The 26,479-nt window shown below is 36.3% G+C and overlaps 1 long non-coding RNA gene across 2 annotated transcripts; it reads right to left on the bottom strand.

The window, feature by feature from the left end:
* Nucleotides 1–2,945: 2,945 nt before the first annotated feature.
* On the bottom strand, nt 2,946–12,898 carry LOC110729354. Of its 2 annotated transcripts, none has more exons than XR_002512889.1 (10): nt 12,556–12,898; nt 12,211–12,318; nt 12,022–12,059; nt 10,814–10,915; nt 10,071–10,138; nt 8,854–8,912; nt 8,701–8,777; nt 7,522–7,767; nt 4,337–4,437; nt 2,946–3,803 (listed from the first exon to the last, which is right to left on the bottom strand). It is a non-coding gene; the product is annotated as an uncharacterized LOC110729354 (long non-coding RNA). The 2 variants fall into 2 exon arrangements; XR_002512890.1 differs by having other exon boundaries at nt 2,947–3,803; nt 12,659–12,898.
* Nucleotides 12,899–26,479: the final 13,581 nt, after the last annotated feature.

Consider the following 26,479-nt stretch of genomic DNA (forward strand, 5'->3'; position numbering starts at 1 on the left):
CTGTGAGTAGCTTATAGAGACATGGTCATGGTCAGGCGGGACCAATCACAACAACGTTCACACCGTGAGGTAGGCGAGAGTATTAGGGGAAAGACTCACACGTCCCCTATAGCGTCCTCGCAGTTTTTTGACATTCAAGAGGATTTCGCCGTACCCTTGTCTGCGCCATACTCATCATAGGATGGACAATCATCCAGCCAACAGACTCCTCCCCAGACTTCTGCCCCAGATCCTTTCACAACGGTATCTTAGTACTATCGTCGTCGAAGACCGCGAGTTGATGGACAGCAATTACGTCGAATAGATGAATCAGGATCTTAGAATTTCTTTTGTTAGTTTGTTGTAATCGGATTCTCTAGTACGTTGTATCCAAACAAATATTATCAATATCACTGACTTTTTTAATTGATTTTCTGGCCATTATCAACTTCACCATACGCATTCATTCCTTTCATTGAAGTGGTTGTTGTTGTTGTGGTTGTTGTTGTCGTTGTTGCTGTTGTTGCTAATGTTGTTGTTTTTGTGGTTGTTGTTATCGTTGTGGTTGTTGTTGTTGTTGTTGTTGTGGTTGTTGCTTTTGTTGATATTGTTGCTGTGTTTGTGGCTGGTGTGGTGCCTGCAGTCTGCAGCCTGGGTGTTGCAGGGAAAACGCCAACCAGGCTAGCGTTTTTACCTTGGCCAATTTTTGTAAAAATATCAGCCATGGTAAAAATGCCACCCTAGATGGCGCTTTTGCCTTGACTGAAATTTTTTTAAAAAAAATTTGGCCAAGGTAAAAACGCCACCCTGGATGGCATTTTACCTTGGAAGCTTAATTTGGTAAATAATTTTGCCGCGCGTCTACTATGGAGTATTGTTTCTCAATAAAGCTTCCTTGGGTAATTTTTCCTAATTAATGAGTAAACTTGGAAATCGAATTTGGCTTTGGATTGTTTACTATTCAAGCACAGTGTTTATACAAGGAGTGGTATAGTATTCTTGTGTACCTGGTACTTTAAAATGGGTAAATTAATTAGGAGTTGTCCTTAGCTTAGCTGTGTTTATATATTATAAAATTCTTAGAAAATAAGATATTTATTCTAGGATTCAAGCAATTTTTATGGTGTGCCTTTTTCTGGTATTAAAATATATAGAAAATGTCATTTGCTTTATTTTTTCACCTTTTATATATTACTGTTTTGGTTTATGTATGTTTAGTTCTATTTTTCTCCTTCTTTGTCCTGTGAGAAAAAAAGGTTGGTACTGTGAAATCTTGGCTGAGGTTATTTAAAATAAAGAATAACAAAATCCTAATGAAGAAATAATAAACTAATTTCTTTTTTTTTTTTTTTGGTGAGAAGAAATCTCAATTTATGATTCAATAGAAGTTCAAACTAAAAGAGCTTTATTATCATATATAAAATTCACAAATTGAAACTTAAAAACGAAAATCGACGTACGATAACTAACATAGTAGAAATAAATATAGATCAAACTTGTTCCCGTATCACTCATTCATTTCTTTATTAGCGCGCTCTTGGCCTCATACTCTTTCTCTTAGTCTTTTTCTTTCTTTTAATTCTTCTTTTCCCAATTCCATCCTGTAAAAGGCTTTGAAAATTATAGATTACACTTGCATCTTTTCCCCCCAACCCCTCCCTCCCTCTCTCCCCAGTCCCCTTTAGTTTTCTTAACTTCTCTCTATCTGCCTCTTTCTTCCGGCTTCTTTATCTCTTTCTCTCTCAAGCCTTCTTTCTCTCTCTCTCTCTCTTTCTATCTCTCTCTCTCTCTCCTAGCCCCTCTTTTCCTTTATTGCTCTATTTCTTTCTCTTTCGACCCTTATCGCTCTCTCATGGCCCTCTTATTCATTCTCTCTTTAGTTCACTCGCTTTTTCTCCTAACTCCTCTTTCTATCTCTCTCTCTTCTTTCGGCTCCTCACTCCCAAGCCCTTTTTCTCACTCTTCATCTCTCTCTTAATCCCTCTTTCTCTCTCTCTCTCTCTCTCTCTCTCTCTCTCTCTCTCTCTTAACCCCTCTTTCTTTCTCTCTCTCTCCTGACCTCTCTCCTCTCTGGGTGTGCCCCATCCTCTTCTCTCCTAGCTTGCCCTATATCCCTTGGCCCCTTTCTATCTCCCAGCCCCTTTCCTATCTCTCGACCCCTCTCTCACATTTTGTATAAATTTGCAAAGTTTATAGTGAATTCCTCCGTGCATATATACCTAGCTCGCCTACCTGCAATCTAACCTAAAATTAAATAAAAAGGAATTTGTTAGGCAGGCATATGTTTTAATCTTCCATTAAGCAACTTTACTAAACTAATGAACAAATAGTTGCTATCTTTCATATAACAATCTTCCCAAGATGGCAAAGAAACAAAGTAGAAGAGTACCATGCCCAATTTCCCCATGGCTCCACCTTTAAAAATTAAAGAAGACTAAATACTCCATGTAAGGGGCAGTATTTAAAGCAAGCATTACACATCAGAAGATAGTATGTATTACATTCTAACTGCAGATAAAGCATTACACAACAGAAGGTATGTATTAGATTCTAACTACAGCGAAAGTATTACACAGCAGTTGAAGGTATGTATTACACTCTATCTACAAAGAATCTATCTACAAAGAATCATATAGCAGCTAATTACACAAAAATTTTGCTTTGATAAACCAACAAATATAGTAGAATATTAAGCTTTCGGTTACCAGTTTCCGTCGGGCATAATATGCTTTAAGTTCAAACAAAAAACATAGATCTTGACACTTTAGAACACCCATATACAAAATCCTTGAGTGATTCCAAAACACTTGCAAATTTGATAAAAAGAATCAAGAAATACAACTCCATTCTTAATAAGTTAATTTCATCCTTCTTTTGGGGTTGTCTAAAAAATATAACACGTTTCTATTTCAAGTAACAATAGCTCAGAAGGGTTGAAGAAACCGTAAAAAGAAGTGATTGACAAGTGCATGAATAGGTTGTGGGAGTTTTGAAAAGGAGTAGACTTTCTTGAGAAAAGCTACTTTCTCTTTCCTCTCTTCATCACATCATCCCCTTTTTTGTATCCACTTGACAATATTTCTAACTCTTTCTCTGTCTATCCACCACCATACTTTTACCGGCAAAAATAAATATTCTAGATTTTTCAACCAAACAAAAATGTGGTAAATATAATATAAGAAAGGGTGGTGCACCACACAGACGAGACTACTAAAACAATGGATATTAAATAGAATGGTAAAACAAAAAAGCAATATATAATATGTAAATTACAATACTAAAAAGAGACGTCACGTGGATAGGAGTGCCAGTGAGACACCATCTAGAATAAGCAGTTAAAGCATTCTCATAAAAGGCACTCTTTATGAAACATTAAAATTTTCACAATAGGTCTTAGACTTGTTAATCAAGTTGTCTGTGCTAAGTGTTTATTTTAAAGCTTTATGATAAAATGTTTTAAAATGTATGAACAATAGTCTATTAGCAAATTTAACTCTTTGCTAATGCCATTTGATAGGATGCACATTCTGAGGTTGATTCTGCAGCACACTCCATAGGAGGGTAAAGAGCCTGAACTCTTTGAGTTTTCAGCATTCATTGAGCTTGAAATCGTAAAAGAGCCTTCCTTGATCTCCTCCTCTTTTGCTCTGAAATTTAACAAAGCAGACCAACAGTAGGAAATATGATCATTCTCATAATCAGCTATAAACCTATCGGAATTAGCTGTCCTTGCCCTGGGATCAAATCTCATGTTTGGATGATTTACTTTATTTTGCTTCAAAATGTCAGCTAACAGAAGCCAACTCATCCTTCCAATTCCCCACCTAATTTTAGGAAGAAAAAGAACACATATTCAGAACAAAATATTTATTTTAATGCCCCGTGAGCATTGATTGTGTTCATTTAAAATACAAAGTGGCAAAAATCCTACAAAAATCAGAAAGCTCATAACCCTCAGATATTGTTTGAAGCCCACATGTACACACACTGGAATTAACCAATAAAATTAGTGCAGAGAGTAATAAATCATCCTTAAAATACTTCTTACTACCAGTTCCCCGCAAAAAACTCAGACTAATCACATAAAGTACAATTTATGCAGAGGAAGATAATCCTATGCTGCCACATGAACTACACATCTTATTACTACCACTTCCCCGCAAGAAACTCAGACTAATCACATAAAGTACAATTTATGCAGAGGAAGATAATCCTATGCTGCCACATGAACTACACAAGATCCTGAACGCTAGATATTGCCTGTTTGTAAACTTAAGCAGACACCAAGGACACAAAGGGATAACAGGTATGAGCTACTATGAGATGATTCAACAGGAAACAAAGCCTACATACGTACCAATGTGAAGAAAACTGTAGACACAAAAGACCGAGCACAAAAAGAGAAACAGCAGCAGCTACAGTTACAAGCAGTCTTGCAACTGGCCTTGGAAAAGCATCCTGACAAACAAAAAGAAATTAAAAGAGAGGTTAAAAGTTCCGTTGCTCACCCTCATTAAAACAGCAATAAACGACAAAAATGAACAATTTTATAAAGTCTCTGAGACAAAGCAAATTGATGATCACATAGAATCCTCAAATCACAACATGAGTTATGTGCATCAGTGGTATAGCCACAGTCAAAGCACACCCTCATTATCTACTATCTCTCTCTTTCTATCTCTCACTCTCTTCCCTAAGCTAATTGCCTTGATTTTCTTAAGTGATCATTCTTAAGTGGTCTCTTGATTTTTAAGTGATCTTCGTTAAGTGGTCTCTTGATCTTCTTAAGTGATCTCCCTCTCACTCTCTCCCTATCCTAAGTAATTGCCTTGATTTTCTTTCCTAAGCTAATTGCACTACTTTTGTTAAGTGATCTTTCTTTTCTAAGTTATCTTTCCTATTAAGTGATCTTTCATTTCTTAAATGATTTTTCTTCCTGTGTGATTTTCTTTCTTCTTAAGTTATCTTTCTTCTTAAGTGATCTCTCTCTCTCTCTCTCTCTCTCTCTCTCTCTCTCTCTCTCTCTACCATTTAGTAACTCTTTTTCTTAAGCTAATTTCTCTTATTTTCTTAAGTGATCTTTCTTAGTGGTATCTCTTTTTGCTAAGTGATCTTTCTTAAGTGATTTCTTTCAAATAATAATTCTAAAGTGGTCTCTCTCTCTCTCTCTTAAATGATTTTTCTTAAAAAATTAGCTAAGAAAACACAATTAGCTTAAGTGATCTATCATTTTAGTAAGCCTTTTCCTAAATTAATTGCGCTTTCCCAAGCTAATTGCTCAAATTTCTTAAGTGCTCTCTCTCTCTCTCTCTCTCTCTCTCTCTCTCTCTCTAGCATTTCAATCTGTCTCTTCCTAAGCTAATTTTGTTTTTCTAAGCTAATTGTCTTGATTTTCTTAAGTGATCTTTCTTTAGTGCTCTCTCTCTCTCTCTCTCTCTCTCTCTCTCTCTCTCTCTCTCTCTCTCTCTCTCTCTCTCTCTCTCTCTCTCTATCTATAGCATTTCAATATGTCTCTTTCTAAGCTAATTATCATGATTTTCTTAAGTGATCTTTCTTTAGTGCTCTCTCTCTCTCTCTCTCTCTCATTAAGTAAGCCTTTTTCTAAGATAATTATAATTTTCTTAAGTGGTTTCCCTCTTCTAAGTTAATTGCCTTGATTTTTGTATATGAACTTTCTTAATTGGTCTCCTATCGCTCTAAAGCCAATTGACCTTATTTTCGTAAGTGATTTTTCTTAAGTGCTCTCTCTCTCTCTTACATGATTTTCTTAAGTGATCTTTCTTGTGTAGTCTCTCTTTCTCTCTTGCATTTTCGAAAGCTTTTTTCCTGCGTTTTCCTAAGCTAACGCACTAACTTTCTTAGGTGGCCTCTTGATTTTCTTAAGTGATCTTTCTTTTCTTAAGTGGTCTTTCTTTTTCTCAAGTGATTTACTTCTGAAGTGATTTTTCTATTCTTAGTGATCTTTCTTCTTGAGTGATCTTTCTTTTTCTTGAGTAATTTTCTTCTTAAATGATTTTTCTGAAGTGGTCTCTCTCTTTCTAGCACTTTAGTAACTCTTTTTCCTAAGCTAATTTCTCTTCTTTTTTTTTAAGTGGTCTTTCTCAAATGATCTTTCTTAAGTGGTTCCCCCCCCCCCCTCTCCCTCTTTCTCAAGTGATTTTTCATAAGTGATTTTTCTCTCTCCCCCCCCCCCCTCTCAAGTGATCTATCTTGAGAAATTTGCTTAAAAGAACGTAAGTAGCTTAAGTGGTCTCGCATTTTAGTAAGCCTTTTCCTAAGATAATTACTCTAGTTTTCTTTAGTGAGATCTCTCTCTCTGTCTAGCATTTTAGTAAGTCTTTTTGTAAGCTAATTGTGTTTTCCTAAGCTATATGCCCTGAATTTCTTAAGTGGTCTTTTTAAAGTGGTCTCTCTCCCTCTCTCTCACACACACATGCCTTGATTTTTTTTTTATGTAATCTTTCTTAATTGGTCTCATTCTCCAAATCCAATTGACCCGATTTTCTTAAGTGATCTTTTCTTAAGTGGTCTCTCTTTTTCTAATTGCCATTATTTTCTTAAGTGATCTTTCTTATGTGGTTTCACTCTTTCTCCCTCTGATGCATTTTAATAAGCGTTTTTGTAAGCTAATAGTGTTTTCGTAAGCTATTTTCCTTAACTTTCTTAAGTGGTCTTTCTTAAGTGGTATCATCTCTATCTCTCTTCCCTAAGCTAATTGCACTGATTTTCTTAAGTGATATTTCTTAAGTACTCTCCCCCTCCCCCTCCCCCTCCCCCTCCCCCCCCCCCCCCCCCCCCCCTCAAACTAATAGGCATAATTTTCTTAAGTAATCTTTCTCAAGTGCTATCTCTCTTTCTCCTAAGCTAAGTGCTCGGACTTTTTTAAAGCATATTTCCTAAGTGCTCTATCTCTCCCTCTCTCTTCTAAACTAATCATCATGAGTTTCTTAAGTTAATTGCCCTGATTTCTTAAGTAAATAAAGTAATCTTTATTAAGTGGTCTCTTTCTGTAGCATTTTAGTAAGTCTTTTCCTAAGGTCATTTCTAATCTATAATTGCCTTAATTTTCTTAAATGGTCTCTCTCTCTCTCAAGTGATCTTTCTTAAGAATTTAGCTTAAGAAAACTTTTAAAATATTTTGTTTGATCTTAATGATAATAATACCAATAACCACCAATACATTCCTCTATACAATCAAGTACACATTCATACATACTCGTTTCAAGCACAGGACTTCCAAAAATGATAAAATTACCAATGTTCATCTCTGCATAATGCAGCGTAAATTCTATTGATGTAAGCTAAAGCATTATCAAAGTGAAAAAACCTTCAGTTTAGATGATAGTTTGTTATAAAAATACTTTATTCTGTCTTGATCCAACTCTGTTCACTGATTGTTTTCAAAGTATAATTATAATGACTTGTCGAAAATTCATAGAAATTTGATCAACAACCACATTCTTGACATTATCTATGCCTAAGATAAATGCAGAATATACTGAATAATCTTAGAAAACCAGATAGTGATAACAAGAAGTTAACCTGAAGTGTGACACTATTTATATGTCCAGTTCTTCCTGCCTCGGCATTTAGACTGTAGTTTGAAAGAAAAAATTCAAAGCTGCCACCAATGAAAGCCACATCCAAATTATCATGATTGCCTCTAAAGATCATAGAAGATGCTCTTGTCAAGTCAACTCTTCTTGACTAAATCTACCATCACATCTGGGTACTCCACCCACTCTTGTTCATTCTGTTTTGTGGTTAAGAGACCTTTGCTCTTCCCATCTAGTTGAATAAGAAAACAATATATATCAGTGTATCAGAAACCTTAAGGTTTACGGAAATTCTAGCTTGCCTAAGGTATCACAAAAGATATCCAACAATTAGAACAAATAGCGATTACCAGTTACCAAAATGACATAAGATTCACAAGCACAAAAGATTATTATCAAAAAAACATAGACTATTAGATATCCGGACAATAATCAGGATCAAACCAAATAGCAATTTACTCAAAACTTAACACTTATTACTCGCCAAACAACAACTCACACATAATACAAAACACCATTTTTAAAACAAGATCTGATCCAGAGTGACAAACTAACCATGTAAATTTACTAAAAGCAATCTCTGCTCTTAGCTTATAGAATAAAGATTATAAACCATCACATTGAAAGGAATCACATGTATCAAAGTTCAGAATGCATAATCGGAATCAAACAACATAATAACATATTAAAGTAGTAACACTGAGTCCTGTTAAAACAATCCTACACACACAAAATACATAGCACCAATCTAAAGCAAGATAGATATGATCCACAAATACTAACCAACCACTTAGATTTTCTGAAAAGTAGCTTTATAAAAGTAGTAACTCTAAGTCTAAAGGATATATAATGTCTACCACTGCCTTGACCAAAATAAGCTTATGGTTTACAGAATCAAGCAGCATGTTAAAAGCATCAGATATATTAGTGTTCAGATTTTTATTGTCTAAAATGGATATGGGCATCGAAAATGAAAATGTACATGAATTTAAGAAAAACAAAATACAGAGTAAAAGAACCAAGCAACCAAGATATAATTTCAAGTCCAACTTAGGATTTCTCTAATTTACCTTTATCCAACCAACATATAATTCCTAGTTCTACTACATAAGAAGCTTGTGTAGACAGGTCATATAGAATTTCAAAAGCATATGATCCAACTTACCCGCTCTCTTGCCAATGAATTGAACTTTTGGAGCAGAAATGCTTTGGGGTCCATTTGACCAGGAGGCCACCCAATTCCTATTCAAGGTTGCATTTATCAGCATATTAACAAATCTAACAAGCCATGGATCAAAACTAAGCAATTCAAGCATACCAATTCTAAGGCGAGCAAATTCTTTGTTCCCTCTAAAATGATCAATTACACTCTTCAGCCTGGAGTCACAATAGGATAAGTAATAGGTCACTTCCACTTGGTAGAGTTAAAATATAAAGCACTTCATATAAACCAAAAGAAGCAGATAGGCTTTAGTCTTAACTCTTTAAGTGTAACACAACACACTAGCGGATTTGTGATTCAACATAGTAAATTCCAAGAAACTAAAGTAAAACTAAGTGAGCACGTCAAAAGGTTCATGGACCAATTAATAGAAAAATATCAGCCATAAATAAGGTGAATGCAACCAAGATCCTCAAATACTCTACATAGAGTGCTATATTATAATTTAATCCTCTTTATGTAGTACCTAAGAGCTAAACTCTGAAGGAACAACAAACTGAGAAACAAACACCAGAGAAGAAAACATGGATATTCCCTTGCCCTATAAACAGCTCAGCTAACACATTTTCAATTTATTCCGAATTTCAAGGCATTTATCTACATTGCTTTTCCACGCTTCTGTAACAGAACATATAGCGCATGTGTCTTTCCCACACTTCAGACTGAATTTTTTTATGGCTTCATTTTAAGATACACCTTCAGCTAGACCTTAGTCCTTCTACTCTAGTCAAGAGGCATGCCATTTTAATTGAAGAACTTTTTTGAGCTACACATCCTTTATGTTAACACCAATTATCATTTAGAATCTTTGCTGGATAAGCTAAGTGGATAGGTCTATCTTTACACCCAATTCCTCCCCCTTATGTTTTGTAAACTACTGAGATTTTTCAGTAGCCTGACATGACAGTTTGAGGAGCCTAATTGCTTCCCATCATTGAATCTAGTAGACCTTTCATGATCAATAAAAACCTTCTTTAGGAATATGCACAACCTACTTCTACAATCAGCAGATGGCCATCACATCAACACCTTCAGGAACCAAACCTATCATTTCAAGCATTGAACCAACTTATCTTTGGACATTAAAGTCTTTTGAATCTCCTGCAATATCTCACTTGTAATGTCAGACCTCAATTAAACCCACCTAAACCAGACGCTGTTTATCTTTATGAATGTTAATCTTGAATGGTCATTTTCCTGGGGAATTACTATAGTCGATGGCCTCTGTTAAGCTTGACCAATGACCTAAGCACAATATCTATAAATGCACCCATGGCTTTATAATTGATTAAATCCTCAGGAATCATACTGACCTGATAGTGATCACCATGACCAGCTTGTATGATATCTAGTTGCACCTCTTGCAAAGAGCATCAGTCATCTGCAATTTCATAAGTAGAAAAATATTCAAAATTATATGAAAATAATAACATATAACAAAACTAAAAAGGGAAGTTTAAAAATTATTAAGCATTAATAACACCAATTAACATGTGATTTATAATATATTCTCAAACTTATAACATTTTAATAATATATTTAATACTTATATGGATATATCATTAAATTAATAACCAAGAATTTTATAGTAAGACAAGGAAAAAGTTTGGGCTTAAAAGCAATTAACACATTGCCGACACAACAAAAATTGACCTGCATTTTTTCTGCCTTCTCAGGCTGATTACAAGTAATCTCCTCTGTAGCTAAACCCTCAAAAACAGAGAACAGACCTCGCAATCAAGCACAGCTTACACATCGTGATCTTTACAAAGATAAAACATTAACCTAAATAGTTTTTCAAAAGCTAAGCTAGTGTTCACATTAGAATATAAACTACTGGATCAGATGTATCAACCAGCAAGAGTGTCTATAACGCTACTTCAATGGCAACAGACTCATCGCATACATTTTTTCAATTTCTTGCAGTCGCATAAAGATAAATAACTTATGATGATCATAACCATATGGATTAATGTTGATCAGATGGGACTTCTGGCCATCCATCCTAATAAATTTTTTTTTTTACCCTTGGTAAAATAAATATATATAAACTCACAGCTTCAGAGCCATGCTCCAGCAGAATAAAACCCCTGTCTCTTTCATCAGCAATAATCTCCAGTCGGGAAACCCAATAGCAACCAGAAATCGAGCTTTTAAACTGCAATAGCATGAATACAACAGGAATACACCAATAGATTAGATCAAAAGAGCAGCAACAAGTTTAAATTTCAACACATAAGATACTCCAACTTCCCCAACTCATATAAAATTATGATAACCTGAAATTGGAATAATTGAAATTAATATCATGAAACCTGTGATAACCAGCTAAAACAGCAATAAGCGACAAAAATGAACAACTTTATAAAACTATCTGAAACCAAAGCAAATTGATCATCACATAGAATCCTCAAATCACAAAGAAAATTGGAAGTATTGTCGAAATTCATATAACTTGTACAAGAAAAATAGGGGGGGGGGGGGGGGAGGGAATCAATCAATCAAAATTTCCAACAGTCATTTAGAGTATACTTAAGTGACTCCATTATTAAGAGAATAAAATGGGTGTTTATGTTTAACAATTGAAGAAAAAAAATATAGCTAAAGTGCCGGTACACACTCAAATATTTGCAATCACCAAGGAAAAATAAAGTTGGCACTCATATAACCTGCATTATATAATGTACAGTATGAGTAAATGTATACAGTTTTTTCCTACATAAATTTAAATGCTAATTTATAAACACAATGCAAAACAAATCTATCAATTATTAATTTGCACAGTAGCATATCTCAAATAACAACAAACTATAGAATGTCTCAATATTAAAATGATTAAGGGTGTGAATATAACTTGAGAATCTTGCTGCAAGTAACACTCTTAATCTATAAAATAACCTTCTTCCAAAACTTGTAAGTAGTTTCCTCCACCTGCCCACAATTTTTTTAGAAAAAAAGTAAAACTTACCCACAAAACATGCACGAAAACATCAGGGGTTTTGGGAAATTTAGATAATCTAAATTAATCTTTAAATCTATGTCCAAATAGTTCATCATACAACCAAAATTTCCTATAATTATTCAAAGACCGACATTAAAATTATAATGAGCTATCAATTAGTAAGTTATGGAGCCTTAATTTAATTTAGTAAGTATGTTGCTAGAAGGGGTTTTCACAAACTTTACATGAAGGGATTTGAAAAAAATGAAATTGGGTATGAAAAACAATAGAAGAAAAAGAAAAAGAGTAATCCATAAGTTTACCTTCAAAATTCCAATAGCAGACCGCAAGTACCCAAACCCTAGAAAATGAATTAAAAAAATTAGAAATAGAGAAGATCCAATTTTAAAGAAGCACGATAAATGACAATGTTAAAATCAAAGAAAAAAAGGGAAAAGGAGGATAGAGTAAATGAAGAAGATGATGAACACCATGGAGAGAGAAGAGAGTACCTGAACCAGCAAGATGATGAAAAAATTTCGACAGTTATACCGGCACAGCAGGAAGTCGAAGGATGTTTTTGCAAATCCCTTCTTCGAGACCATCCCCTCCCTTAAAACCTAAAAAATTATTGGATCTTATAAACAAAACAAAATAACATCTTGAAATTGCAAATGGTGCATAGGATACAATCCAATAAGCTGCTTCTACCGCAATAATCGTGTAACATAAGAATCAAAACTCGAATTAATACTATTACAATTGGAATTTCGTCAAATATAAAGTGCTGTAAATTAATTGAGAAATTCACTAAAGGCCCAACCAGAGTACTGTAAATTAATTGAGAAAAAAGTTACCTAAAAAAAAAATACCAAAAAGTCCCATAAAGTTGATGAAATTGAAGGTCCGACAAAGTAGTAGTAGATGAGATTAATGAAGAGGAAAGAGGAAGAGACGAACCGATGACCAAACCTCGAATCTGTCACTCACCGCATCCTATCTCATCTGGTTTAGATATCGCGTCATCGTCGTCAGCGTTGGTGGCAGCCAAGTCTCCCTCCAAATTGATCTTCGGAAATCTAAGCCTCCTACCTTTCCCTCTCTCCTACGATGAGGCGATACACGTACAATCATTGTATGAACGCCAATAAAAAAAATGTCAACTCATCATTAGCTAAAAAATGAGAGGGAGTAGTGAGTGGGAAAAAAGTTGTTTTCTGGCGCCATTTATTAGAAATAGACAGAATATTTTATGGATGAATTTTATTGGCGCTAAACTATCACATTATCAAAAAAATACATTTCGTTACTAAAACAATACATTACTTTACTAATAAATTCAAATTTGTTACTAGAGATAACATCTTCCTAGTCAGCGTCATTAATGATGAGAGATGTTTTTTATTAGAATTAAATAATATATCATTCGACGATATTTTACAAACTACGAATCAAAAAATTATTCTAAAAGAACCAATGAAATTCCTTTTTAATGTTTTTTATATAGGCATCCATATCGATATATTTTTGAAAATGTCATGAAGTTGGACAATTTTAACCTTATTATAGTTTGTAATATTATTAATAAGTGTTAGTATTTAATCGTTATTGTTACTACAAAAATTTCAAACAAACCCAAAATTATAAGTTATATATTTAAAGTAACTGTATAAAAATTAATAGGTGTTAGATTACAATTATACAAATTAACCATAATTTTACAACTTATTTCATTAACCAAAATGCTTGTCACTAGAAAAATTTTCCCAATGAAGGTACAAAAGTCATAGGGTGAAGGGTAAAAATAAATTTTTGAAAGGTTAAAATAAAAAAAAAGGAGGGCTAGAAACAAATCCCTTTGGATCGGAATACATAAAAATATACAATGATTTTCGCTTACTATAAAATCGCTCATATTTCTACAACTTGTTTCCCTAACCAACAATCATGCATGGTATTGAAAATATTTGATTTTGTGAAATTATATTTGACACATACGAAGATTAATTAGTTTCGCATAACTTGATTTAATCAACAATCGTTGTACGTAATAACATTCAAAATTACTTTGCATTTTCAATTATAATCATCAAAAATGATATATTGAGGCCTTTGAGAGTTACAATCAAGTGTTGTAATATTTAATTTATACATTTGAGGGTTTAAATCAAATCATTGAGAGTTTAAATCAAATCACAACTGGTTACACACAGTATAATTATTGTCACTTACTACTAAATATCCCATATGTTTACGACATATTTCTCTATATATATATAATAATAAATTGTTACTAAAAAAGTGTCATTTATGCATATAATATCTAGTTTTGGATACTATATTTTCATTTTTCGTTACTAGTTAATTATGTGGAAGATTAGATAATTCATATCCAGAACACGGGGAATAAATGTTGTGATTAAGGATGGGATTCGAAACCGGTACCAAATTTTCTGTGTAATAATTTATAAGCAGTGTTAGTAACCAACAGCGCGGGATATTCACCATGGAAACATTTTTCAAACTAAATATATATTATTCTTCACTGCATAGTAATTGATCACGTACTTGAAAGGAATGATGTCCTTCGAACAAGTGTATTATTCCGATAGAGGGATTAGAATTAATTAGGAAAGCTAATTATTCAGTGAGATAAAGTGATCGGAATGCCTAGCTGGAGGCCGCTTCCGATCAGTAATATTAATGTATAATTAATATTACAACTTGCTCTTGACTGAACCCTTTGGGTCACACCCAATCGTGTAACCGAACCAAAGCGACGAATTAATCCGAAGGATTAAATGAGTCGATAGAGACTTTACGACATTGGATTTCGAGCTTAGAACGTCGAAGCCGAGCGTCGAAAGTCGGTCGAAATTAAAAATCGATAAGACGGAAAAATCAGTCAAACAACAAGTAAACTTGCACCAAAGTGCTAGCCTCGCAATGGCCTAGCCGGGCTGCTGCCGCATGGCGCATGCTTGGCCGCAAGCCCAGCAATCATCGCATTACTTGGCTGGGCGTGTGCTGCCGAGCTAGTGCATGCGGGCTAGCAGCAGGCCCTCGCTAGCAAGGGGCCAGCAGCCAGCAAGGCTCGCTAGGCCTTGTTAGCGAGAGCAGCGCCCAGCGCTAGCAGCCTGCAAATGCTAGCGAGGCTTGCTAGCGCGGGCTGTGCTGCTGCATGGGCCACGCGTGCATGTGATGAGTATTTTATATATATTTTTATTCCCCGTCTCACGGTCATATTTGTGCTTATTTGAGCTCTGCAGAGCTATTTTTATTACTAATATTCGTTTTCTAGTGTTTTTGTATGTATTATTTTGTAGGAATTTGCATAATTATGATAATTCCCGAGCTTATTGAGCCACTATGAAGATATTGGAATTTGATCGTATTTTGTGACCGTATATTTGAAGCTCAAGACCGAAGTAGAGTAATTTAGTGTGGTGAATTAGGGTTCAACTAAAGAAGAGGGAGGTTCACATTATTATTACGAATCAATAGACCAAGTACGAGTAGAAGAAATTGGGCCGTTTCATTTGAAGCCCAAGTTACAATCCAAGATGCAAACCCACGGCTACCAGCTAGGTAGAATTGACCGGGCCCGATCGGGGGCCCAATGCCAGATCGGGCGAGCTTCTTTTGATCTGCTGCTTTCGTTAAGTCGGTCTTGGTATTTTTTTGTGGGTTATAAAAACCCGTACATTGGGGAGCAAAGGGGCAGCTTTTATTAGTTAGTTGTTGAGAATTAGTTTTATAAGTTTGATATTTTAGAGGATTCCTTTTTAAAGTACTAGTTTTTCGTAGGTAACTTGGTCAGACTTTTTGGCTTTTCGTTTTCTTTGTTTTTCTTAAGTTTATTTTAAACTTTTAATCTTTGTTACTTCTTTATTTTAGCTTATTAGTTTGTTAGAATCTTTATTGCTTTTATTTTAGCTTTTCACTATAACTGCTTTTACTTTAGCTTTAGTTTTGTAATTGTTTTCATATAAGTTTTTATTATTATTGTTTTTAATTTAGTTTTATTATTAGTTTCCATTATTCTTGCTTTTAATCATACTTTATTTAATTGCTTTGATTTCAATCATGCTTTTTATATATGCTTTGATTAGTTTAAATTTAATTATGTGTGAGTAATTAATTTCTAGGGTTTTAGGGGGATCCATAATTAATATGAAGGGATAAATTGTGTTGGTTGATTATTTGAAAATTGCATAATAATTTCTTATTGGATTGTTTTAATTCTTTACAATTAGATTATGAATCGAGCACATGTAATTTGATTATAAAAGTATAGCAATATTGAATTGATAAATCGAGTAGATTTTAATTTGATATTAAAGGCTATTTTCAATAGGAACTTAGATCTAGTAAATTGCGAGAACCTGTAGGTCTATGTTGATTAATAAATTGCGAGAGCCTGTTAATCATGTTATGTTTGCAATATTAATCGTTGATTGTTATGTTTTATCCCGGAGTATGAATTATTGGTGAACCTGTGACCCTAGGCCTTTTATTATTGATTGTTCCCTTATTTAATTATTGTCATAGTATAATTCCCACAATCTTACTTGTTCCCTAATAATTTAGATTATAATAATTAATTAGGAAATAGAAGAACGTTGTTTCCTTGTGGATTCGACCCTACTTCTCTATCTATATTATTGGTTAGAGGTCTTAGGAATTACTTTTGATTAAGAGATACGACTTTAACCTGTCAAAATTTGGCGCCGTTGCCGGGGAAACAGTTTTATTTTTATTTATGATTATTTTTGTAGTCTAGATTATTTTATTTCGTCTCAGAGAACGCTAATTCTTTGGTGCAGTTTCTCATATTTGTTTGTTTAGTTCTGTGTTTATGCCCAGGAGTTCTAGATCAAGTTACATTCCATTCGATCCTGAAATCGAACATTTTTTTCATAGACAGAAGAATCTTTCAGACAAGTACGAGCTACTTCCGAAGGTAATACACCTTTGGAACCCCCATCTGATTCTAGTGACACAGAAGTTTCTTCAGAACCAGAATCAGAGATGGCGAATCCGCCACCACCTCGCAAGCTCAGCGATTATTCGCAGCCGTCCCTGACAGATTTTCCATACCTTGCTCCTCCACCAAATCTCGAGGGTGTACAATTCAAGATTAAACCCCAATTTATTACTATGATCGAAAGGAAGCAATTTAGCGGAGCTAAGAGTGAAGATCCAAATCTTCATATTTTGGATTTTATTCAATATTCCAACACCATCAGACAAACTGGGGTCACGCAGGACCAAATCAGGGAGATTCTTTTTCCTTTTTCTTTATCTGGTAAAGTTAAATTATGGTATAATGGATTGAATAAGACTGCCCTTGGTATAACTAACTGGAATTCTCTTGCTATGAATTTCTACAATAAATATTACCCTGTACGCAGAGAGGACAGCTTTGTTGAGGAGTTTGATCCTAAATTTTTCCCAAGAAGTGGATGAAACTTTATATGAAGCTTAAAGATTTAAGGATTTGCAGAGAGAATGCCCCCATCATGGGATAGTACAGTGGCAGAAAATCCAAGCCTTCTACAACGGGCTTGGAAATTCATCAAGATTAATCCTGGACTCAGCAGCTAATGGAAGATTTATGAATCTTTAAAAGGATGTAGGAGGAATAGTTATTGAAGAGATGGCAATTCATAATTCCCAATATGGGAATCCTAGAGGCTTTTCAAACAAAGGGAAACATAATGTCGATTCCTTATCCTTTGTACAAGCTCAATTAACCTCTATTTGTCAGAAATTAGATAATATTAGTACTGCTATTCCTGCTTTCGTAGCTAATGTTTTTGCTGTTGGTACTAACTCTGCAATATTTTGTGAAAATTGTGGTCTTGTAGGTCATTGGGTGTAGGAATATAGGAGTTACTTGAGAAGATTAATGATTTTTAGACCTATAAGCAAATTAGTCCATACTCTAACACCTACAATGCAGGGTTAAAAAATAACCAAAATATGTCGTACAATAGTACGAATGTGCTTAACCCCCCACCACAAGTACAACAACCACAACAAAGGTATTACCAACCCCCACATCAGAGACCACAACAGGTTGCTACTCCTCCATCTGATTCTGGCCTATCAGAAATTAAAACTATGTTAGCCAATATGCAAAAGCACATGCAAAGTAGGGATGCGCAAATTGATTCGATGCTAGCTCATAATAAAATTATAGATAATCAAATTGCATAGATATCATCTACTCTGCAAACCCTCCAGCAGGGAGCCCTGCCAGCACAGCCAGTACAACCTACAGATCACGTGAATGCAATTACCCTAAGAAGTGGTTCAAAATACGATGGGCCTTCTGTAACAACCCAAAAATTCTCTCTTTAAAACCTGTATTAACCTGTAATAACCTGTAGTAACCTGTAAATACTTTTAATAACCTGTGAGAGAATTACTGGCGTGCTACCGCCACGTGTTCAAACGTTAAGGCTAGTTTCAAATATCAGCAGCGGAAAACTAATTTAGTTTTAAAAGAAAATGTAAGTTTCAAAACTAATAATCAAAACCAAATTTAGACTTACAAGTTGGAACCATAACGGCCCTTATTCAAAACCCAGTAAAATAGGAAGCGAGTAGATTTAGAGTCAAAATAACATCAATTTATGAAATGAAATAAGCTAATTGATTAACCAACGCTCCACTCAAATCCCATCACCCTGATGCAAGTTCAGTTTATGCAAAAACCTGTGATTAGTCTGCTCCCTAATATTACAATTCAGTGTAAGAATTGGATCATTACAGGGTCACTAAAGGGCGAAGGCCATGACCAAGAGAAAACACACAAAAGCACGCAATCAGCAACGCTGAGTACATATAAGCTACGAAATATAGTAAAGAGCCTTAGCATGATACTAACAAGCATTCTATACACACACAATATAATCATTGACTCGAACACATGACTCAATTGTCGATCATTACTAAGTTTTCACTAAATAGCATTGATCATTTCATTAATTTGATCGGATTAAGCAATTGACCGGGTTGTCCCCCTATGCCCCATTTCGGAACATTAATAAAAGAAAACCATATGCCTCCTTTCAGAAGACATTAATAAACATCCAATGGCAAACGGGCGCGACTCCGTGGCCATAGCTAGTATGAGATCTCATCTAACTCATTATAATTTTAAAAGTATTTGAAAACAAGAGACTCGTAGATCAGACGACCTCTGAAAAGTACACGGCTAATACCCCGTGAACCCCAACCCCTGTTTGTCATTACTTTAGATGTGCACAAATCTAGAGTTTTATTGCTCATCCTTCTTGCACTTTACGTGATTTACCAGTTTTAACTTGGTGATGACTCAAATGCAAAACAACACAACCAATCATACATCGATCATTCAAACCATTCAAGTTTCCAATTCAATTCTTAATTTATTAGTGACAAACAATATTTATTATTGAATCCTTTAACTACCTCGGTGTATAAACACCTTAAGTGCATAAGGCACCTCAAATCCTCAACCTCGTCTTATAAGACTTTAATTCTCCCTTTACTCATTCCATTTCAATAATAATGAACGAATAATAAAATAATTCATTCCATATATTCATGTACCTTTGCCTCTAAGCTCATCTTTTATGTTAATGCATAAATAATACTTACAAGATAAATTAATATGCATTTCTCATACACGAATCAAACCAAACATCACAATCAATCAAACCCACTACCAAACAATTTCGACCAATCCACAAGTTTCCTAACATGATTCTAAGTTTCCAAGACCTTATACATGCTCCTAGAGTCGAGGTTTTCGTATCCTTGTACGTACCTTAATTAAATCATCTTTCCAACTAGCCACAATGCTAGAAATTGCTCAACTTAAAGTCTCCTACAATACCAAATACATAAACTCAATTACTTCCTTGATTACACAAATTTCTAGCAACTTTTAAACACTTTGAACCTTCTCTAATAAGCTGAAATTTTGGTTTAAAACCTTTAAAACTCTTTCTTTAAGTGGGTAATTATAACCACAAAGTACAAACTCATTCATGGTGTTTATATAAAAATTCCAGCACACTTTTTAAATTTTAAACCCCCCCAAATAATCTGAAAGTTTTATAAAAATCAATTAAAACCTTCTCTACTTATGGGTAATCAACCCCTTTTTATTAAAACACAAAAGTAGTGCTTGAAATAAAATTCCAGCAATATAATTTATTAAAAACTCATTAATACTCCATGAAAATATAGTCTTTAAGCTTTATTACTACTTACAATCAATAGGTATGTTGTGCGACAGCGGAAGCAAAGGTCGAAAACAAACAAGAAAACAATAAAGAAATTCAATGCAAACAATAAGAACAACACCAAGAATTTACGTGGTTCACTATCGATGTGATAGCTACGTCCACGGGCACCGAGATCGAATGATTTCACTATAAACTGCAAAGATTACAAAGATGATTCTTGTATTTCTCAAGAACGGCTCTCACTCTGTCTCTCTTAACCCTTATACTAATATTAGGGAGGTTTTATATTAATCCCTAAAATAAAAGATACTTGGGCAAAAAGATAACATAAAAGATAACTTTAAATCGTAAAATCCGCGTCCCGTATTTTTCCTTCTCCGCCCGGTCAGACCGGGCAAGGTCTGCCCGATCGGGCGCGAGAAGAAAACTCCATACGAATGCTTCAACGTATCCAACCCCCACCGCCCGGTCAGACCGGGCAAGGTCTGCCCGATCGGGCGAAGGCTCGCCCGGTCGGGCGCGAGAGCAGCTTCTTCAACGAATTTGCCAGGCACCTCTTCTTCTTCCGCCCGGTCAGACCGGGCAATGTCCGCCCGATCGGGCGGACAAAGCTACGAAGTACGAGTCACCTAATATACTTATCAACAATCTCCACCTTGACGAGAACTCGTAGTCAGCAAACGACCCCATCAAGACATAGTGAAAAAACATCTCAAGCCAAACCCGATGCAGGACTCATGCATAAGCCATACATCCCGATAAGTCTTCAACCAAGACCCATCACATACTCGTCTCCAAGTATAACAACTCATAATGCTCCACCTGCATCACAAGCCCCGGGCAAGCTCCACCTTAATGCCAACACACCTACACCAGGAGCTCCCCAACTTCGCCCCTCAGGGCCTACTACATCACGTAGTAATCAATATTTAGCAAGTCTAAGCAATGTTTAAACTTGCTAAACGGAACAGGCTTAGTGAAGAAATCAGCCGGGTTGTCAGCAGTCCCAATCTTCTTCACCTTAATCCTCTTGTCAGTACGTAAGAAATGATACCTGACATCAATGTGCTTCGTCCGATCATGGTGTACTTGATCTTTAGCTAAGCAAATCGCACTTAGACTATCACAATACACTGTAGCAAAATCCTGTGCAATACCCAGTTCACCTACTAGGCCTTTGAGCCAAATAGACTCCTTAGCTGCAGAAGTTAGAGCCATATACTCAGCTTCAGTAGTTGACAACGTAACTGATGACTGCAATGTAGACTTCCAACTAACCACAGAACCACCCAAAGTGAACACATAACCAGTCACAGACCTCCTGGTATCCACATCAGCTGCATAATCAGAATCACTGTACCCAGTGACCAAGCATTCCTTACCATTCCCGTACACAAGACCAATATCAGCTGTCCCTCTCAGGTAGCGAAAAATCCTTTTCACCCCTTGCCAGTGTTCCCTCCCAGGTCGAGCCATAAACCTGCTTACAACACTAACAGCATGCGCAATATCCGGCCTAGTACAGACCATAGCATACATCAAACAACCAACCGCGTTTGCATATGGAACTCTAGACATATAAGACAACTCCTCCTCTGATTGAGGTGACATAGACAAAAACAACTTACAACTAACAGTAGTTGGCGTACTTATAGGCTTCGATTTTTCCATCCCAAAACGAGACAGAATCTTTTCAATGTAGCTTTTCTGAGTCAAGAAAAGCTTACCTCTAGCCCGATCCCTGTAGATCTCCATACCCAAAATCTTCCTAGCTGCACCCAAGTCTTTCATGTCAAACTCCGAGTTAAGCATCTCCTTTAATCTAGCAATATCAGATTTATTCTTTGTGGCAACCAACATGTCATCAACATATAACAAAAGATAAATCATGGAACCATTATCCAGCTTACTATGATACACACAGCAATCATATGAATTCCTGTCAAAACCTTGTGAAACCATAAAAGAATCAAACCTTTTGTACCACTGTCGGGGGGATTGCTTAAGTCCATACAATGACTTTAGCAATCTGCAGGCATAGTGTTCCTTTCCAGGAACTTCGAATCCTTCGGGCTGCTTCATCAGAATCTCCTCCTCCAAATCGCCATGAAGGAAAGCCGTTTTAACATCCAACTGCTCCAGCTCAAGATCAAAATGTGCTACAATTGACAATAACACACGGATAGAAGTATGTCGAACCACAGGTGAGAATATCTCAACAAAATCAACCCCTTCTACCTGACTGAACCCCTTAGCAACTAGCCTAGCCTTAAAACGTATTTGCTCAGTTTCCGACAACCCTTCTTTCTTCTTGTAAATCCATTTACAACCCACAAGCTTCCTCCCTTCCGGTACCTTTACCAGTTCCCACACTCTGTTCTTGTAAAGGGACTGCATCTCTTCACCCATTGCGGCAAGCCATTGCGCAGACTCACTACAACTAATTGCTTGTTTATATGTGGCAGGTTCAAATGACTCTACATCATCAGCTACACTCAATGCATAACCTGTCATCGCATCAACACAGCAATTTCTTCCCTCCATCTCTTCAATCAATCTAACAGGCTTCTTGATAACTCGTTTAGGCATCTCAAGAATGGTGTCAGGTTGACTAGATGACCCCTGATTAGATTGCTCCACCTCATCCCCAGAGTTAGAATGAGTAGGAGTAATCTCAGGTTCAGGAGTACCCGGCACTGGAACATCAGCATCATCATCAATATATTGTACCCGAGGTAAATCAGCAATGGTAGACTGATGTACCTCAAGTACCCCATCTGTCTGTAATAAATTGTCTCCTTCCCTTCTCAAATCTGAAATCTCTGCATTTTTAATTGAATACATGGTGTTTTCATCGAAAGTAACATCCCTACTAAGAATGACCCGACCCTCCGAAGGTGAAAAAATTCTAAACCCCTTCACACCATCCCCGTACCCAACAAAACACCCCTTCTTGGCTCGTGGATCCAGCTTACCCTCAATAACATGATAATAAGCAACACAACCAAAAATCTTCAAATTCGAAAAATTAGGCAACTTACCACTCCAGATCTCAAACGGAATCTTGGAATCAATTCCAGAATGAGGACCCCTATTAATGACATAACAAGCTGTTAACACAGCTTCACTCCAGTACCTCCTCCCAAGCCCTGCATTGGAGAGCATGCATCGGACTCTCTCTAGCAGTGTCTGATTAACCCGTTCTGCTACACCGTTCTGCTGTGGTGTCTTCCTGACAGTATGATGCCGACCTATACCCTCATCTGCACAGAACTGATTAAACTCGTCTTTGCAAAACTCTAGCCCATTGTCCGTTCGTAGCTTCTTGATCTTCCTTCCTTGTCGATTTTCCACCAAAGCTTTCCATTGCTTGAAAACTTTGAAGGCCTCATCCTTTGACTTAAGAAACCTAAGCCATGTGTATCGGGACTTGTCATCAACAAATGACACAAAATAGTGGTAACCTCCCATACCTTCAACTCTAGATGGACCCCAGCAATCTGAATGGATGTAATCGAGCACTGCATCAGTAATGTGAGCACCCTTGCTGAACTTTGACCTGTGTTTCTTACCAAACACACAATGCTCACAAAATTCAAGGTTGGCAACCTTGACCCCGGATAGAAGACCCCTCTTGGACAATAGCTGCATCCCCTTCTCCCCCATATGACCAAGCCTCATGTGCCAAATCTTAGTCATCTCCTGGTGAGATACAGATGCGCAAACCGCAGAACTAGGCAGTGTAACACCCTCAAAAACATAGAGGGTGTTCCTTTTGATACCCTTAAGTACCAACTCAGAACCTCTGAAAATACACAACTCCCCATCTGAAAACACACCATTGTACCCCAATTCATCCAGGGTACCCAATGAAATCAGATTCTTTCCTAAAGCAGGAACATGCCGTACATTAGTCAAAGTTAACCTCCGCCCATCAACAGTCCTCAACCTCATGGAACCAATACCTGTGACCTTACATGGAGCATTGTTACCGACTATAACCATACCCCCATTGCGAGGTTCATATGTATCAAACCAATCTCGACGTGGACACATATGGAACGAACACCCCGAATCTAGAACCCAGTTATCAGATAAATCATCAGACCTAGCAGAACTGACTAATGCTAAATCTTCCTCTGAATTATAGCTCTCATTCGGTTTCTCTTCAACTACAGCAGCCTGGGACTTGTTTTTCCTCACCGGACAATTATTCCTAAAGTGACCCGGTTCTTTACAGTAATAACATGTTTTAGTAGTAGTTTTACTAGATCCATCCTTGCCGTTTCCAGCACCCGACCCAGCATTGTTCCCCTTGTTAAACCCCTTATTCTTTTTAGACTTTCCGGACTTAACAAATAACCCACTACCATTATCCCCATTATCACTCGTAGCTTTCATTCTGAGTTCCCTAGTATGAAGTGCTGCCTTCACTTCTTCTAAGGTTATAGAATCCTTACCAACAACAAAAGACTCTACAAAATTCTCAAAGCTAGACGGTAGAGATACAAGTAAAATCAACGCAGCATCCTCATCATCAATTTTAACATCTAAATTACGTAAATCAAGCAAAATAGAGTTAAGTTTTTCTAGATGTTCCCGTAAGGAAGTACCTGACTGCATCCGGAGGCTAAACAACCGCTGTTTCAGTAATAATTTGTTGGTCAACGACTTAGTCATATACAATGACTCCAGCTTCAGCCACAATCCAGCCGCCGTTTCCTGATCAGCAACCTCCGTGATGATTTGATCATCAAGACTAAGTAATATGGTAGAGTGTGCCTTCTCTTCCATAACTTCTAACTGCGAGTCAGTCGGTCCGTCTCCTGACTCCGAAGTAGTACTCTTTGGAGCCAACGGACGCCATATCTGCTGTTGTTTTAACAGAGCCTTCATCTTAATTTGCCATAGCCCGAAACTATTTTTCCCGGTAAACTTCTCAATTCTTATTGTTGAATCTCCTGCCATTGTTATCTTCAAGAAACTCTCCAAGGATTGAACCTGAGCTCTGATACCAATTGTTGTGCGACAGCGGAAGCAAAGGTCGAAAACAAACAAGAAAACAATAAAGAAATTCAATGCAAACAATAAGAACAACACCAAGAATTTACGTGGTTCACTATCGATGTGATAGCTACGTCCACGGGCACCGAGATCGAATGATTTCACTATAAACTGCAAAGATTACAAAGATGATTCTTGTATTTCTCAAGAACGGCTCTCACTCTGTCTCTCTTAACCCTTATACTAATATTAGGGAGGTTTTATATTAATCCCTAAAATAAAAGATACTTGGGCAAAAAGATAACATAAAAGATAACTTTAAATCGTAAAATCCGCGTCCCGTATTTTTCCTTCTCCGCCCGGTCAGACCGGGCAAGGTCTGCCCGATCGGGCGCGAGAAGAAAACTCCATACGAATGCTTCAACGTATCCAACCCCCACCGCCCGGTCAGACCGGGCAAGGTCTGCCCGATCGGGCGAAGGCTCGCCCGGTCGGGCGAAGGCTCGCCCGGTCGGGCGCGAGAGCAGCTTCTTCAACGAATTTGCCAGGCACCTCTTCTTCTTCCGCCCGGTCAGACCGGGCAATGTCCGCCCGATCGGGCGGACAAAGCTACGAAGTACGAGTCACCTAATATACTTATCAACAAGGTATATAAAACCCCTAAATCAATTCTAAGTTAGAACCCTAAAAATCAATACTTTAATAATAAAAACCCTAACTTTTAATACTTTATAAAAATCATAATTTAAAACCATACAAAAATCTGAAATTTATACTCGTTAGTTGTCAAAACACAATTATACCATATACTAATATAATTTATCAATCAAAATCAAAACCCAAAACAAATAATTACATAAATAATAATTTAAAACAAGGAGGAGGAAGGACAAACCACCGCAGTGGCTAGCCGCGGGTTGCCGGCGGTGGCTGGGCGGCCGAAGGTGGCCGGCGTTGGCTTGCGTGAGGTGGCTGCAAGGTGGCGTGGTGTTGGTGGCTTCAAGCACTTGAAGTATTGTGCATGAGTTTTCACGCATGAAAACTCCAAGGAAAAGAAAAAAAAATAAGGAAAAAGAAAAAGAAAGAAAAGAAAAGGAAAAATAAAGGAAAAAGAAAAGAAAAGTTACTTACCCCCAAAATCTGATTTTTGATCTCTTGTGTGGGAAATTTTTGGGATTTAGAGGAATATTTATAAAGTGAAGAGTAGGGATTGTATCTGGGCTTAATAAATAAATGGACTTTAGTCATGAAATATTTGACCCACAAGGGTTCAAATAAAAGAATTAGGCTTACTTAAATAAAATGGCTTGGTCCACTAGGAGTATGTAAGAATTGTTTAATACTATTATTTAAATGAGCCCAAACGATTAATAAACGTTTAGTCCAAAATAAATTATACTTTTATAAAACTCAATAATTTAAATACTTAGCCATTTAAATATTTAATTAAAATACTTGAGTACTTTAAAAATATATTTTATAATTAATTAAATAATTTATAAAATACATAAAAATACGGAGTATTACACCTTTT

Source organism: Chenopodium quinoa, unplaced genomic scaffold, assembly GCF_001683475.1.
Source record: "Chenopodium quinoa cultivar QQ74 unplaced genomic scaffold, ASM168347v1, whole genome shotgun sequence".
NCBI classification, from domain to species: domain Eukaryota; kingdom Viridiplantae; phylum Streptophyta; class Magnoliopsida; order Caryophyllales; family Amaranthaceae; genus Chenopodium; species Chenopodium quinoa.